The 16,368-nt window shown below is 36.1% G+C and overlaps 1 protein-coding gene across 2 annotated transcripts in view; it reads right to left on the reverse strand.

The window, feature by feature from the left end:
* Positions 1 to 16,368, reverse strand: part of MBD5 (methyl-CpG binding domain protein 5) — a 151,738-nt gene that overhangs the window by 67,064 nt on the left and 68,306 nt on the right. For both annotated transcript variants that reach the window (XM_023752422.1, XM_023752421.1), the window contains exon 2: positions 1,306 to 1,479. The gene's annotated coding sequence lies outside the window, so the exon portion shown is untranslated. The remainder of the gene's footprint in view (positions 1 to 1,305; positions 1,480 to 16,368) is intronic.

The raw sequence follows: 16,368 nt of genomic DNA on the forward strand, positions 1-16,368 counted from the left end.
TAATGTAACAGAACACCGATAAATTAATTGATAAACTTATTATAAGTTTGAGGGAAAATAGTTTATAATTTATTTCTATATTTCAGTCACCAGCATAATTTGCTGTTTTTGCTTTTCTATAGTACAGTGAAATTTCTCATAGGGAATATTTAGAAGAAATACTTGCCTGCATTTACATAATCTATTTAAGAGTACACCAAGCAAGTTTTAGGGTTACTTTTTACACCTTAATCATGCATTACTGGTATTTTGGCTACTCAAGATGAAGCTCAATATATGGAGGTTAAATCACTACTGAAAAATGATGTACATCGATATTTTTTTTTCCCAAATTGTATTAAGAATGAAACAATTATGAATTATGCCCATGTGGAGTTGTGTAATATAATGAAACAACTAATAATTATATACTCTTACTATAAAAATGTTTAGCATTTTTTTATTCACCTGGCAGTGGATGTCAAGTTCCTACTTACACAGTTCTGTATAAAGTAACAGTATTCCCCCACCCCCACCACAACCCGCCCATAATCTTGAAAATCAGGTTACTCTTAAAGTGAAAATAAGAAGACTTCTTAGCCATTGAAGAAACCCACCCAAAGACATTGTCTCTAAATGTGTATAAATACCTAGGTACACTCAGGCCCAATCAATGTCTCCAGCAAACATAATCAAATGTAAAAGATAACTAAAGTCTAAGAAATTGTCTGATAAATCAGGTTCTCAAGAAGTAAGAGAAGGAAGATCATTTATGTGTGGATTCTGGAAAGAGGAGTCCAAAGCATACAATCTCTGAGCTCCATGAAATAAATGATCTTTTACTGTGTTTATGTCAGTTACCCGTCAGTACCAAAATGAGTGAGCAGTAAACCTACAGATGTTTAGTGGTGTCATAACAAAGTATCTCAAGGAGACTCCATTTAGCATCCACTGCTCACTGGAATGCTGAGAGTGGACGAGGAAATGTAGCAGCCAAAGAAAATGTATGCACAAACTACTCAGGTTGGAGAGGAAAGGAGTTTCAATATCACAAAACCAGGCACAATATATTTTAGAGCACATGCTGAAGAAAAGCAAAAGCTATAGAAAATAAAGCCTGCAATTCAACAAATAGGTAAGCACAATATAGGACCAAGCTACAAACAGGAGGACTCTGGGCCAAATCCCATCTGCAGAAGTATTTGGCTTGTACATAGTTTGAGAATAATAATAATAATAATAATAATAATGATGATGATGGCAAATTAGTTGAAAAATATTTAAATTTTAAAAATTTCACATGAAAACTTGCATTTCCTGCTTTACCTGATAAACTGGACAAAGTGGCATCACTAGGTTAACATTCCTGCCTTGCAACAATTATCTGGACCAGAGCAGCGGCTGCTCCTTCAGAAAGAACTTGGCTCTCCAGGTCACTGCTGTGGCTTCCTGCTTCATTCCCACCAGACTGGCCTCTGTAGGCACTTGGGTTTCCAATCTCTGGAACAGAAAGGACCATGAGGTAAGGCTTGAAAGACTCACTTTAGCCCTTGACAAGAGGTATAACTTTTTTTTTCAATGACCACTTAACCTTCACGTCACAGTTTCTTCACAAGGATAAGGATGAACTAGTGGATCATCAGGCATTACTCTATGTGCTGGAGCACCAGCAAGCCAGCTAGAACCACAAGCACACTTTAACTTTCTTAATGAAACCAAGTTGACCCTGAGACAGTGATGATTCTTCAATAGGAGGAAGTAGAGGGGACAGAAAACTTGTCCAACTTCAATGCTCTATTTTTCCTTCTTTCTTAGCACCATCATCAGCAAAACCACATTATCATTAACTTAGGAACTCATCTTGGGATCAAAGAATTAAGGAACCAAATTGTACATCACCATTATTAAGAGTTAGAAAATGTCACTGTTTTATTTTCTGACTTTTAAAATTATTTTCTTTTAGCAAATAAAAAATACTTTTGTAAGGGCTTTCAAAAGTGTGCTTGAGACCTTGCTACCCCTTAGTCTATTATCTCTGGTCAGCCATCAGGGACACACTGACAAGCTCCTCCTCAGTCTGGGTAAAATAATCCTTGCGACAGTCTAACTCAGCGGTTCTCAACCTGTGGGTCGTGACCCCTTTGCGGTCGAACGACCCTTTCACAGGAGTCGCCTAAGACCATCCTGCATATCATATATTTACATTATGATTCATAACAGTAGCAACATTACAGTTATGAAGTAGCAACGAAAATAATTTTATGGTTGGGTCACAACATGAGGAACTGTATTTAAAGGGCCAGAAGGTTGACAACCACTGGTCTAACTTACCTTGTTCTGTTTCTAAGGTCATTGAACAACCTTTTGAATATTTGTTGGATTTCCTAGAGGCTTTGATATCATTAAGTTAGTGACTTGGATACCACGAATATGTATTTCACTCAGTGAAAACAAACAAATAGGTCATCTGGCTTGTAAATTAATTTCTTGTAAATATCGATGGTATAGACGGTCTGTGTCAGATCCTAGAGCCCCATCACCCTTGAGACCAAAGGCAAAAACAATTCTTTAAATTGGAAGAGTAAGTACCACATCCTGGACCATAGTTACTTCACAGGGTGCTCCTCTACTTTTGAGGTCTTTCCTGATAACCAGCCCACTTTCTCTTTTTTATTTTAGGCCAAAGGAGGACATGGGAATGTGGAGGACGTGGTGTAACAGCATGCCTGAGCATTGAGATTCTTCATAAGAGACAAAGGAGCAAGTAAGGGATATGGGACCACGGTTAAGTAATTATGTTTCTATAATCCTGATATACTAAAGGCACTTCAGGCATTCTATTTAATGTTTTAAGTATTTATTGGGCAACTACATGTGAGGCACTGAATGGATAGTAGAGACCCAAACATAAAGAGAACACAGTCCCATCTTAATGCCTGGGAGGTGGAGGTGCAGGGTGGGCAGTCAGGTGAACAGGTAATTACAACATTAAATGATACTGGCTATGACAGGGGCTAAGTATGGAGAGCACAAAAAAGAGCTAGTCTGGATTTTGGGAATCAGGTTAGGGGGTCAGTATACATGTACGGATGCACAGAGATTAGAAAGGCAAAGAAAGGTGGGTAAGAGACCTGAAACTACCTAATCCATGCAGATGGTCTTAACTCCAAAACATTAATGTTGAAGGCTTTACATTCTGTCTGGTAATAACAACTCCAATATTGTACTCATTTTTAGCTGGTAAGCAAGCATAAAGGTCTCATTTTTGTCAGAACTTTTAACCTTGGGATGTGATAAGTCATGAAGCATTAATGAATATTTTCCACAGAAAGATCTGGATGCCGGCCTAATGCCTGAAATAGAATGATGGCCTGACATCTGGATAATCAAATATTTTTTTCTAGAACATTATAAAAAAAACAATGATTCATTCCAATAACAAATATTAGAAGTAAATGCATTGGAAGCAGAAGCTAAAAGGAGCAAGATATGGATGAGGAGTCTTAGCCTCTAGAGTAGTTCATAACTGTTTGGAGGTACGTCCTTTAATAAAAGAAGTCCATACGTGATGAAAATAAGATGATTATTGCACTAAAGTTATTTTAGCCAAGTATGTGAATAATATTAGCTGACATTTATCTTACCATCTTTTGGAAACTGTGCTGAACACTATACAGTCATTAACTCATTTAATCCCTGTTGCAACTGTAGAAGTGCTATTATTTTTTTCTTTTCTAGAGTTAAGGAAACTGAGGTGAGAGAAATTAAGTAGACTGACCTTCTCTTTCCCTCTCTGATAATTTACATAGACCTTTTCTGCTTTATTATTTCCCCTTAGTATGTATCACTAACATATTACATATTTTACTGTTTGTTACTGCCTGTCTCTTCTGACAAAAATGTAAACTCTGTGAGTACATGGATTTATTAGTCATCATAACAGACAAAAATCTACTATTTTTTGTTTTGTATCACAAGTTTCTATTTCTAATAACACAAAGTACAGAGCCTTACACATGTTGCAGCCAAAAATATCTGAGTGAATTTAGGGAACACTTAGTGAGCAAGCATGCACTGAGCCCTGGCCATGCTCGGCACTGCACACATCACCATGGGGTTGGGAAGTACAAATACGTCAGTGTTCTCAAAGACCTTAACATTTAGGGGCAGAAATAGGTAGAAGCACGAGGAATACCTAGGGTACAGAATAAGAAGTTCGGACATTTCCTTACTTCCATTCTTCAATTGTCTAATGGTGTGTACAAATGTTCACTCACCACTCCTCCTAAGATACCCTAGTTAGTTAGGAACCTGTTGCGTTAAACTTTCTTGGAAATGCTAGAACCACTCACACCTCTATGCTTATACACATGTTGTTTCCTGGGCTTCAAAAGAATTCCTCCCACTTTCTTAATGCAACTTACCGGTCCTTAACTAAACCCCAGGGCCAGCTCCTCCGTGAAGCCCCCTCTAGCCCCCTGCTTAGAGTTGCTTGTTCATTCCTCTCATTCTACAGTGCTGTTTACATAAAGGTAACAGCACCTACCACACACATTCCTTGTTTCATACATCTTTGTGGTTGCCAAACACATTTACAGGTTCATGGTATGCAGAGTGCTTTGAGTTAAATTATTTGTTTTTCTCACCTTTCAAAATATTAAAGAACGTTTTTACTCCCCTGAAACATAGCCATAAACAGAAAAGCTCTTGTTAGTACTATATTAAAACCACCCAGTGATACAATGACTAATTGCAGGTGTGCATTCAACCAAAATTAAATAGAGGCCGAATAGGATCACATTTCTTATTTTATTTTCAGAACAATTTTTAGATCCAGAGATGGTATCCAGTGCCTACAAGAGTGCCTAGCACCCAGAAAATTTCCTGTTGCATAAATAAATAAATGATGTATACAAACCATGTCATTAAATGCTAAATGGAATGACATAAACTAAATGTACTATAGGAACTCAGAGATGAGGTAACAAATAATAGAGAGAACAGTGAACTACAGTTTTGGCAACTACAGTTTTCTAGCTGTATAACTTTGAGCAAGACAGTTAAACTGACCTTTAATTTTTCAATTTGTAAAACTAATGGATTGGGCCAGATCAGTGGTTTTGATATTATTTACTAGGTGTATCAGTTAATAATGCTTATTTTGTAATCAAAGAAAATATGATAATTTCAAGAGAAACATCAAAAGTGCTTTATTCAAAGTAATGTCCATCGCTAGCTACTAGTAATTGTAGATCTCTTGTCTAATAAACTCTAAATAGAATCTCCATTATATACAACAGAAAAAGATTTGTTAGTAATAACTCATTTTATAAGACCAAATTATTATTCTACTTATCAAAATCCATCAATAAAAACAACAAGCGATTGACTAATAAAAATATGAAATCAAGGGATAGGGGTAATAGCTGCAATTTTAAATCATCATCAACATATTTCTGTACTTTGTTTCGGCTTTATAATCTTGAGACAATTCTCAATACTAGAAAAGCAATTGAAAATGGCAACTTCTAAAAATAGCTAATTTGGTTTGGGCAATATTAAGGTTTTTGCTATTAAAATAGTCCAGAAGCTTGAAGGAAGAATAAAAAAAAATCTTGTTTCCATATTGAGTGATTATATCTAATTATTATTCATGTTTCTGGTCATGAATGTAAAATTTTATTTTATATGGGCAAGAGCTAACCAAAACTTAAATTAAGCAAGAAAACTTTTTCTAATATAAATTTATCACATGAACTTGCCATTGCAAGACTGGGAAGGAGGGATACGGGTATGTGCAGGATGCTGCTCCTGCATCTTGTTTGTGTTTATTCATCAGAGCACACACATGCTGCAGCCGGGCTCTGGCTTGTGTAATTTGATTTGGATATATAATAATGGACTCAAGTTTTTGTTTTGGTGTTGTTGTTAATCTTCAGCTGTGGACATTTTTCCACTGATTTTTAGAGAGAGTGGAAGGGAGGGGGAGAGACAGAGAGACAGACACACATCGATTGGTTGCCTCCCACAGGAGCCCCAACCAGGGCCAGGGATCGAGCCTGCAAGTGAGGTATGTGCCCTTGACCAGAACTGAACCCAGAACCCCTCAATCTGCAGGATGACGCTCTATCTACTGTGCCAAACTGGCTAGAACAATGGACTCAAGTTTTTTAAAAGCCCAGCTAAAAACATAAATATAAAAATGCATACTCATAAAAAGTTCAAATATCTCCAGAAAAATCAGTAGCAAAGGTTTAGTCAGTAGTCCACAAAAATACAAACTAGCAGTGAAGTTTATTTTTGTTTCATGGCATCTATTTATATATAAAAAGCCTGTGGCTGTAATGCCATAACGACCAAACAACTGGTCACCAGGAGGTGCATTGATAGGTCTCGCCGACACGGTGGGTCTTGGGTCCTGCCTCATGCAGCGGGTCTGGGGTCCTGCCTCACGCAGCGGGTCTGGGGTCTTGCGTGATTTCGGCTCATGTGGTGTGGCCCACAGGCTCCGATTGCAGCAAGGTTGGTGGCCAGCAGGTGGGCGATATGGTGGGCAGGTGGGCGCGGCGAGGTGGGTGCAGTGAGGCGGGCGCAGGTGGGCTGGGTTGCGAGCACAGTGAGGCGCGCACGGGTGGGCAGGGCTGCGAGTGTGGCGAGGCGTGCAGGGCCATGCGATTTCACACACTGGGCTTTTAGTGTTAATATGCTTCCGTGTGGTATAAAACATTAGCGTGTGCATGTTATTTTTACTACAGTGTTAAAATGTGGGGATAAGGACACGTATGTAATAACTTAATCAATAAAGAAATTAAAAATAATAATAATAAAAAATACTTAATATATTTTAAAATTTTAAATTTGTGTCCAACATTTGAAAAACTCTGAAGAACCTCCTCTGAAATGGATGCTCTTCTGGTCCTTTTGATTCTATCATTTCTACATAAGCTAGAAAAGCAAGACTTTATGAAGATGACTTCAATGTTTTTCAACTCAATCATAAATACAGTTACTGAGATAAGACACCGTGGGACAGAGAAGAGTTTGATCAAACTGGAGAACCTGTATTGGGAATATCATGAATAGAGTTTTAAAAAACATGTCAATCTTCTTAGCATAGGGTGAATGTCTATGCACGTAAGCTAAAAACAGCTTTGGTATCATGGATCCATGACATTTTTAGCATAAGTATTGCTGGTCTATAGGTATCTTAACTTATAAATGCAATTTCCCTCCAATGTAGTTATTTTCTCAAAATGACATCTGCCAGATACAGAGCAACTTTTCAATGATTTTGACTTTATTTACTTAAAGAATGTGTCCTGATTTGAACTTACAGAGGACACTCTCTTAACTGACCCCCACTTAAATCACAGAATTAATGAAAGCAGCATTTCCATTTGAAATCAGATGAATGCTTACTTCTGCAGCTTAACTTGTATGCTTTCCAATATCAGTTGTGCTTTTTATTAAAGCTATCTGAGCCAATAATGTTGGGGGTATAATTTAGGAATTTAATAAGCTGATAAAATATAAATATACAAAAACAGAATGACTCTTTCCATGAAAATTAAGTTGAAAGTTTAGCTTTTAACATCAGCCTCTTAAAAAATGAGGTTGAATAAGAGGGGAAAGAGGAGAATCTTGGGGGTGGGGGAACACTAAAAATCTTGAAAAAATTCTGCATTCAGACCATCTTGCAAGTGTCTTTGAGTTCTTCTTCCTCTCCAAAGTTAAACACACACACACATAAATAAATATCTGATGTTACATTATTGGTGTAAAGACAATGATGTACTCCAATAAGTAAAGTCATAATTCAAGAAAGGCTTTGATCCAAAAAGTTGTTGACTGAGTATACATTTATATATTATAAGTTAAAGCTAATTGTTTAACTATAAGTATTTTTTATGATTCTCTTCTTTAATAAATCATTTTGGTTAATGAACCAATTTACAGGTTCAGATTATGTTAGATAAGAGACCATCTCTATTGCTATCTGTGACTGAGAGTCTGAATTTCACATTGAAATAATAATATGGTGGTTTGAGATCTAGTCTATTTTCATTTTATTATCTTATTATTTTAAAAACATTGGTAAAAAATTATTATATAACCATTGAAGAAAAAATCTTTAGTGAGAAATAAAAACTCTGAAAATAGATATACTTAACAATATCCAAAAAATAATTTACACAAAAAAGTGAGAATTGCAATGAGAAACTGATCAATCTACAATGAACATACATTCCTCAGAAACTGATAAGTAAGCAAGAAATTAATAAAATATATAAGATCAGAACAATTTAATTAACATGTCCAAGCTAATGGAAATATATACAGAACTTAGAGAAATTTTAAGAATTATAGATGAAAAAATTAACATAGTATGACGATAAAGAGCATGAATTTCAGATACAGAGTCCTGGGATTAAAATCTCAGCTCTATTATTTGCTATGTGACTGAAGGCAAGTTACATCTTCGTCTCTCAGTTTCCTCATCTGCAAAATGAAGATAATAACAGTACCTACCACACAGTGTTGATAAAATTGAATAAAGATTGGTAAAGTACTTAGTGCCTGGCCCAAGTTAAGGACCATGTAAATATTCGGTAAATTCGCCCTAACCGGTTTGGCTCAGTGGATAGAGCGTCGGCCTGCGGACTCAAGGGTCCCAGGTTCGATTCCGGTCAAGGGCATGTACCTTGGTTGTGGACACATCCCCAGTAGGGGGTGTGCAGGAGGCAGCTGATCAATGTTTCTCTCTCATCGATGTTTCTAACTCTCTATCCTTCTCCCTTCCTCTCTGTAAAAAATCAATAAAATATATTTAAAAAAAATATTCGGTAAATAATGATAAGTGCCCATAAAAGAAACCCCAATGATTTCAAACAACTGAAATCACACAGAATGTGTCATCTAATCAAATTCCCACAAATATATAATGTCATAAGAAATTATATCAGAAAACATCCTGTGTTTGCAGATTTAAAAACAGTCACTCATATACAGGCAGTGTTGTAAGTCAATATGAGGTCAGTGGTCATGAATTTATGGCATTATCTAAAATGTAACTTTATTTTCTAGAACATAACTTATCAATCAATAGAGCAGTACGGGTAGAGTTGAACCCCTGGCTTATTGAGGATAGGGATGGAAAAATTTAAAACCAAATAGATCCCATGATATTTGCAATTTACCATTAAACTTCTAAAAACATACATAAATACACTGAGTGGGTAAGAGAGAGAATGATAAAGCAAATATGGCAAAATGTTTTGCAATGTGTGTAAAGAGAGTTCTTTGTATTATTATAACTTTTCTGTAAGTTTGAATTAATTTCAAAATAAAAAGTTTTTTAAATGTAAGAAAAACACAAAGAAAAAATAAAACAGGACCAGGTTTTGGAGATGGGTAGTCAAAATACAGGGGCAACTGTGTTACTGAAGATATGGAAAATAGTATGTAAGCTAGAATAAAGGTCTATATGAAGTTCAAAAATATGCAGTTCAGGTATAAGGGGAGAAGGGTAGGGACTGTGGGTATATAAGAGGCAGGATAAATACTCTGACCTGAAGAAGTTAAAATATTGGGAGACAGATATAGACCCATAAAAATGAGAAGGCAAAAATTCGTGATTAAATACACAAATAAATACAGGAGAAAGAAAAATTCTGTATCAGATCAGAAAAAGTTAATATCTATTCTATTCTACTTTTGAATCTCTTCCCTATTTTGCCTAACTCCTCCAGCCTCACACATGGGTTGGATAACTCAAGCTTAAAGTAAATAATTTTTTTTAAAAGGTAGGGCAATAGAAATTGAGAAAGAGAAACCCATCTTGCATAAATGGAGAAGACTGAACTTGGGAGGGGATAGGTAGAGAAGGATAAAATCTTCTACAGAGGTTGATAGAAATGAGCCGATTCACAGGTGCTTATTCGAAAATGGAATTGTCTTGAATATTTAGTAAAACCAATGAGTATTATATGAGGTATAAGGAATAGAAATAAAGAGATAAAACTGTCAGTACTTGAAGTAAATATGATCTTTTAGCTCAAAACCCAACTAAAAAGTCATTAGAACCAATGAGAGAGCAGCTGTGTATGATACTAACATACTAAATAAGAGAAATTTGTCCTATCTAATAGTAAGTTATGTTAAAAAGTTGTATTATTGGTGCAAGAATAGGTAAGTAGTTTATGTAACAGAAGAGAGTAGCCACAAAAAAGCCATAGATATGCAAATTTAATTAATTATGGAGGTAGCATTTTAAGTCAGCTGAAAAAGAAAGGTCAATTCAATAAATGGTGTTGGGACACCTTGAAAAAAAAAGTTACTTCCATAACTCATGTAATTCACAAAAATGAGTTCCAGAGGACTCAAGACTTGAATAAAAACTAAACCAATACAATTAAAAAATGCATTAAGAAAATGTAAAAGAATGTGTATATTTGTGCCAACTTTATGAAGGCCTTCTAAAGGAGATACAAAAAGCAAAGCTCATAATAAAAAAGACTGGTAAATTTTACTATATCAAAATTTAAAATTTCAGTTCAACAGAAGACCCACCAAAAAAACTTGAAAGACAATTGATAGCCTGGGGAAAACATTTGCAACATATACAAGAAAGTATTAATATCTAGAATGGATAAAGAACTTCTAAAAATCCATTAGAAAAAGATAATAAAGATGTATCATTGGCAAATAAGTTGTCCCATGTAGTGGGCTCCCTTGTTATTTTGTTGATTTTTTTTTCAGTGCAGAAGCTTTTTATTTTAATGTAGTACCATTTGTTTATTTTCTCCTTAGTTTTCATTGCCCTAGGACAGTGGTCGGCAAACTGCGGCCCGGCAAACCGCGGCGCGCAAGTCACACGCAGCTATTTGGCCCCTTGAGTGTGGCTCTTCCACAAAATACCAACTTCTGCGCATGGGCCACGAAGTTTCAATCTCACTGTACGTGCTCCCGCACGTGGTATTTTGTGGAAAAGCCACACTCAAGGGGCCAAAGAGCCGCATGTGGCTCACGAGCCGCGGTTTGCTGACCATGGCCCTAGGAGATGTATCAAACATATTGCTACGAGAGATGTCTGAGATTTTGGTGCCTATGGTTTCTTCTAGGACTTTTATGTTTCCACGTCTTACATTTAAGTCTTTTATCCATTTTGAGTTTATTTTTGTGTATGATGTAAGTTGGTGGACTAGTTTCATTGTTTTGCATTTACCTGTCTAATTTTCCCAACACCATTTATTGAAGAGCCTGTTTCTGTTCCAATGTATGCTCTTGCCTCCTTTGTCAAATACATATTTGCCAATGATACATCCAATAAATGATTAACCTCCAAAATATATAGGGAACTCATACAACTTAACAAAAGGAAGACAAACTGTGGGAAGCCACTGCTTGCCAATACTGTCAGCGCACCAAGGAATGTGGAAGGGTGATGGACTTTGGGCATTAGCAGAGCTGACGCTAAGCACCTCATCTGTTGAGATAGTGGTGGCTCAAGGCAAATTCCCTAACCTGATAATCCTTTTACTGTTTACCAAACTTTACCTTTGATATGTCTGTATGCATTGCTAATGGGCAAATGTGTACTCAAGTAAGTAAAAAGTGGACCAGCCAAAGGTCAGTGTGTCTCTTCAAGAAAGAGGCTCCTCCACCTGGCCCCCAATGCCTTCTAAATTCCTATTACTTGTATAGTATTTTCATTTGTGCGTCGGCCCCTCCTTCAGATCCTGAACCCCACTGCGAAGGTTGTGGCATCTGGCGCCCCGACAGGGACTGGAGAAGATTTGCCCAAGCAAAAAATGAAGTGAAAAAGGAAAAGTGGAAATTCACTGGAGAGGTGGGAAGTTCACCACGCACAAAGCCCATGCCAGCTTCAGAGTCGTGACTGTAAGTGGATGGGAACATTTTTAATCAGCCAGGTTATAATGGGGAAGAATTTGAGTAAAAGGCAAAAACATCATTGTAAATTTTTAGCTTGCATGCTCAAGGATAAAGTAATTAAGGTGTCAAAAGGTACTCTCTTAAATAAGGCTCAAGGAAAACGAGTGCCCTTGTCGTCTTTAAATATGTGGGCTCTTGTTCGAACTGCATTATGCCCACTTCGTATTGAGGATCAAAAGTCTGTAAAACCTAAGGCCCCCGATCCTCCACCTTTAGTGTGGGAAGGTTCATCAACTAGAGAATATGGGGCTAACAATCCTTTTACAAAAGGACTCCTTAACACTTTGTCTGAAAATTACCATATGAGGCCTTGGGACTGGCAGATTTTAGCTAAAATGACTTTAGATGCCAGTCAATGCTATGGAGAGCAGAATATGATAACATCTGTGAACAAGAGGTTGAGATCTAGGCCGCATCTGGCTGTAAGTCCCAGGCAATGTAAAACATTGGAAAGATCCATGAAAAGAACTCTGATTTATTAAGTCTTGTCTATGTGTTATGCATGCTTGTCTGTTGATTGTTATTTATCTGTCTTTTTTGTTTGGTTTAATTTGTTTATTATTAGTCTATTAAGCATGCCTTTAATTTATCTTAATAGAAAAGAAACAGTAGATGGCCAGGCCATTCCTAATTTCCCCAGAGCAAACAGAATGTGGGGGTGGGGAGAAAGAATATGAGCGGCACACGTGGCGGATAACGCAGGTCCTAGGAAAATGCCCTAGACAGAGGGAGGTAACTAAAAAGGCCCCAGCCCATTAATTACTAGGTCTCTTGGTGACCCAGTAAAATGGATGCCCCCTCTCAGGAGCGTTCTTAAAAGTCTCATTTTCTCCATGTTTTTACTTCCTTGTCCATCATTTGAAATTCGGATAGATGAGACATTTCTCACAATTTAGGGATGCCATGTGGGACTTCTATACCTGTGAAAAGAAAAGGGCTAGCTTAAGAGAAGGGGCGCCCTGCCCGATTTTGGGTGGCCTCTTGGCCTAAGCCCCTTCTCTCCATGGATGCTACAGAATAGGCCCCAGAGTGTTTTTCTTTGGAAGATGGTGAAAATGACACAAGAAAAATATACAGGCTGGGTTTGGGCAACAAGATTAGTGTTTCCATAATAATGGGTAGTTCTTGAATAATAATGGACCGCATTCCAAGGTTGCCTCCCAGGTCCTGAGGGCACTCTGTTTTTATTAATAAAAATAAAATAGTACTTTAACATTATAGCCACTGAAAGCCAGTGAGTTATCTCTGTTACAGAACTTGCCAAGGAAAATGCCTTGGGTAATAATAATTGGCTTTAAAATCTCAAAGTTGTTAAGGCAAAATATACATAACTAAAATGAAAGGTATATGATAAATCTTTTTCAGTGGTTATTATATATGCCTAAACATAGTTTTCCAAAGTCTTTGGTAACTTAAAAATTTGGAGTTTGCTTAATTAAATAATAAAAATTATTAAATATCTAGATATTTTGAAATAACAGGGTACTGAAATATTAATCTGAGTTTGCCTTGTATGAAAATTCTAAAAGATAGATTTGAATCTATTAATTGAATATGTCTTGTATTTTATTTGAAATATATCCTTAAAAATATAAATATATTACTAATCTGAGAAATGCTAGTATTTAACTTGCCACCTAAAATTTGAGGCTTCTAAGAGTTAAAAGTTCAAATTAAGTTGGGAGAAATTATTTGGTTGTGATAATAGAATGCATAAAATATGGAAATTCATTTTTGAGGAAAATAATTCTTGTGTTTTCTCTGGAGAAATTAGTAGTTCAAAATATATTATAGTCCTTATGTGTGCTACATGTGGTAAAATTTCAACCTAGGATATAATATTTTATTGGCCTGATTAAAAAAGAAGATTAATTCTATGGTCTGAACCAAATTTTTAATATTAAAACCAGTATAAATTTAATTGATGTCTTTTAGAATAATTACAAAAAGTGTGTTGATAAATGTCCATCTAAGAAATGCTGGCTGTTTACTTTTAATTATCATTGGAAAATTAAGGTTTAAATATTGTATGGTTTTAATAATAGAAGGCATGGACATACATTTTAAAGGAAAAAGAAGAAAAATGTCTGTGCAAGTTGCTGAAGATATATACAAGTTGATGACAGAAAGAAAGAATATTAGAGCGGAAATACTAAATAGAAGGTCTCAGGCATGGTTATACATTTTTGAAGAACATAGAAAGAAGTTTGAAGGCTAATTTGAAAGTGTGAAACTTGTGAAGGTTGCATATGTGATGAGAAGGAAAAGAGAAATGTTAAAAGAAAGAAGTTCTAAAATTAACTATTTACAAGAATTGTAAAAGGGCCATTTTACTCTGAGCAAGAAAGCCCGAGGTTTCAGTGTCCAAGCCTGGCAGATAAGGTTGCTGGATACTTCTTAAGCTACACCAGAATATTCAGCAGCGGAATTTTAAGACAGGAGCATACATAATGCCTGCTCTTCAGATTGGCTCGCGGGTGGGGCGGCATCTGTACTTCATAGATCAAATGTATAGGTTTGCTTACTTTACTTTTTCAATAAAGGTACGTACTTTAATTATTTAATAAGTTAGCCTTTCACAATATAATAAAGGTCTCATATAACTCATTTATATGAGAAGCCAATATTTTATGAGCAACCTGGTTCTAGTAGAGTCCAAAGTAAAATTTGCATATATATGCAAATGATCACTAGCCAAAAAGAATGCTGTTTTGAAGTAAATTTAAGCTTAAAAAGGAGAAATTTCAAAAATCTCTTCCACTACTATTTACAAAGTAAACTAAAAATTATTATCCAAGCATTAAATCTCACCATTAACGAGCCACCATAAGTAAAGAAAGTTACTTTTACTTGAGAAGTATGCATTGCAGTATTGGCCAGCATGTCTCTCTCCTACCTGCTTTTCTGAAAGGCAACCAAGTTGGTTGTTCTGTTTGAAAGAAAGTAAGTCTTTAATGTAGTGATTTATGGCAAGCCCACAGGAAAAGCAGACTTTAGCAATGCTTACCCAATTAGAAAAGAAAATGCCTAAATATGGCTTAAAAATTTCTCCAAAAAAAGTACAGAAAGAAATGCCCTTCAAATATCTAGGAACTGTAATTAAAAAATCAATGTATTAGACCTCAAAAGGAAGAAATATGAAAGAATTGCCTTAAGACCCTGAACAACTTTTAGAAATTATTAGAGAACATTAATTAAGACCTTATCTAAAAATCTCTATGGGAAAAATGACAAATTTATTCAATATACTTAGGGAATCCTGAGAATCTTTTATTAAGTGTATGCAAAGACCTATTGAATCATTTTCTAATTTTGTGGCTCGCCTCACTCGAGCAGTGAGATGGCAAATACAGCATGTAACAGCAGTTTGCAATCATCTAAAAAACATAAATGCCACGTGGTTTGGGACCATCTAGTAAACCCTATCTTCCCTAAATCAAGGACACTTAAAAGTAAATAATTTACATTTTGCCTCCCTAAACAAAGCTTATGTCAATATATTCAAAGAGACTGATAGGAGAAATCCAATTAGTGTCATTTGCTGTCCCACACCCAAGGACAAATGAAGTTAAAAAATAAACCTTATTCAGACTAATTTAAATTGGTAAATTGAAATAGTGAATATTCAGGGGAACTTACTTGTCACCTACTAAAAAGCAAGTTACTACAGTTTTTATATTACACCTTTATTATTTATACCAAAATATACTAGACAGGAACCTATTCCTGGAGCATTAACTGTTTTTACTAATGGTTCATTTAATGGTAAAGCTGCTTATCATGCAATGGATTCAGAGCAAGTCATTCAGACTAGTCACACTTCTATACAAAGGATTGAATTAGAAGCTATCAAGGCTGCACTACAGAATTTCCAAGAGCCTCTTAATATTATTTCTGATTCTGCCTATGCTGCTGGCCTGGTAAACAGAATTGAGACTGCTCGATTAAAATGGCTTAGTGAGCAAAGTCTATTTATACTATTTAAACAGATGCAGCAAATTGTACAGCAAAGACAATATCCCTTTTTTAAAAAAATATATTTTTTATTGATTTTTTTACAGAGAGGAAAGGAGAAGGATAGAGAGTTAGAAACATCGATGAGAGAGAAACATCGATCGATCAGCTGCCTTCTGCACACCATCCACTGGGGATGTGCCTGCAACCAAGGTACATGCCCTTGACTGGAATCGAACCTGGGACCCTTCAGTCCGCAGGCCGATGCTCTATCCACCAAGCCAAACCGGTTAGGGTCCCTTTTATATTACTCATATCAGGGCTCATACCACCCTGGTCCTTTAACAAAAGGAAATGCATACTTTATTACAACAGGCACAATACAGGAATGCAATTCCGGAGGACAGGCAATTATAGAATGCCAACATCAGCAGCTAAAATCCCAACTTGAAAAACAAAAAGGGGGAATAGTGATGCTGGAGA

The sequence above is a fragment of the Myotis lucifugus genome, unplaced genomic scaffold, assembly GCF_000147115.1.
Source record: "Myotis lucifugus unplaced genomic scaffold, Myoluc2.0 scaffold_32, whole genome shotgun sequence".
Lineage (NCBI taxonomy): Eukaryota > Metazoa > Chordata > Mammalia > Chiroptera > Vespertilionidae > Myotis > Myotis lucifugus.